This window comes from Octodon degus, unplaced genomic scaffold (assembly GCF_000260255.1).
Source record: "Octodon degus isolate 3935 unplaced genomic scaffold, OctDeg1.0 scaffold00110, whole genome shotgun sequence".
NCBI lineage: Eukaryota > Metazoa > Chordata > Mammalia > Rodentia > Octodontidae > Octodon > Octodon degus.
Window position 1 is genome coordinate 9,311,513 of NW_004524686.1, and position 2,116 is coordinate 9,313,628.

Consider the following 2,116-nt stretch of genomic DNA (forward strand, 5'->3'; position numbering starts at 1 on the left):
AAGATGATTTTGTAGTGAAAATATATATATATCTGGATATACAAAATAGGATAGATATACAGCTGCTTGCTCTTAATTCATTGAGAAGAAAGATTTGTACTAATAGTGTTTGGACAAGATATCATGTCTGCATCTTGTACTATGAGTAACTACTATGAAGACAACAATATGCAATGTGCTAATTTTTTTTTGGCAGAACCAGGGATTGAATTCAGATCCTTGCATTTACCAGTCAAGCTCTTATCCTACTGAGCCATCTCCCCGGCCCCAGTGTGTTAATTATTGTAACTGTCCTACTAACCTGTTTTGAAACTGTCTCATTGCTATTTGTTTATCAATAAAATTAACTAAAAATAAAAGATTCTCAATAAAATTAATATAAAAATAGAATAAAAGAGTTTTGTGTCATCTGGGTATGATGACACACACTTATAATCATAGGTATTCATAAGACTGAGGCAGAACACTCTCCAGTTCAAGGCCAGCCCAGACAACTTAAAGAGGCTCCATCTCAATATAAAAATGAAAAAAGTGCTGGGGTTGTAGCTAAATGGTAGAGTACTTACCTAGCCTATTCAAGGGCTTGAGTTTTCTAGTATGCACAGAAACACACACACTGAAATGCGGTCCTCTCTTTACTATATCCTAAAAATGTAGCCCAGCGCATGCTTTAAACTCATGATATAAGTATTATTATTATTGTTGGAGCCAGGCATGGTGGCAAATGCTTGTAATCCCAGCACTCGGAAGGTGAGGCAGGAGGATACCAGCACATTCAAGGCCAGCCTGGACCATAAAGTGAGTTTCAAAGCCATCTGAACTGTATAGTGAGACCATATCTGAAAAACATGACAAATAAAATAAAATAAAAAATGGCTGGGATATAGCTTAGTGGGGTGGTGCCTGTCTGGCAAGCATGAGGCCTTGAGTTTAATTCCCAGTACCCTCCCAAGAATAATTATTATTTTTGGGACAATAGGTTATTATTATTATTTTTTTTTGGCGGAACCAGGGATTGAACTCAGGCACTTGCGCTTGCCAGGCAAGTGCTTATTACACTGAGCCATCTCCCTGGCCAGACAATAGATTATAGGTGTTAGATGGCATAGGATAGATGACATCTACGATAATGTGGAAATTCTGAACACAATGACACTAGGCTCAAGCAGTCGCAAAGATGGTAGAGACGAGCAGATTTGGGTGTGTGACTGCCTTTCTTTAAAAATGTGAAGCAAGCTAGAATATAAAAAGAAATCAGGGACCTGTCCATTAGCTCAGGCGTTTAAGTGCCTGCTGAAACAAAGCAGTCAGGCTCAGGATTCTGTGATTCTGTCCCCTCATCCTCAAGCCAAACCAGACCTGCCCTGAAGGCAACCTGAGGGGGGGTTGGCAAAAAAGTCCTTCTGCCATTTTAGGGGCCCGGGCTTATTCTAGAATAAGCACTTGCCTGGCAAGCACCAGGGACTGAGTTCAATCCCCAGTTCCAAAAAAGAAATAATATAAAAATATAAAATAAAATCTTTTTTTTTTCAGAACTGGGAATTGAACTCAGACTCTTGCACTTGCCAGGAAAGCACTTATCCTACTGAGCCATCTCACCAGCCCCTCAAAATCTTAACAAAAGAAGAAATGATTCAACCAAATATGTGTAAACTAGCTGTACAGATGGTTCTCAAAAGAAAAAATTAAAAATGGCCAATAAATATATGAAAGCACTAAACATCTTTAGCCATCTGAGAAATGCAAAATCAAAACTACAGAAAATATGTAAGAAAACTAAAGTCAAAACTACAGTGAGAGTCCAATTTATCCCAGCCAGAATGGCTATTATCAAGAAAACAAAAAAACAAAACCAACCAACCAAACAAACAAAATCCAATAAATGTTGGCACACATGCATGGGAAAAGAAACCTTTCTATCCTGTTGGTAGGAATGTAAACTAGTACAGCAACTATGGAAATCAGAATGGAAGTTCCTTAAAATAGTAAAATAGGGCTACCATATGATTTGGCAGTCCTACTCTTGGACATGTGTCCAAAGGAAATAAAATCAATATGTTGAAGAGGCACCTACATTCCCACAATTATTGCAATGCATGAATGGATAAAGAAAACT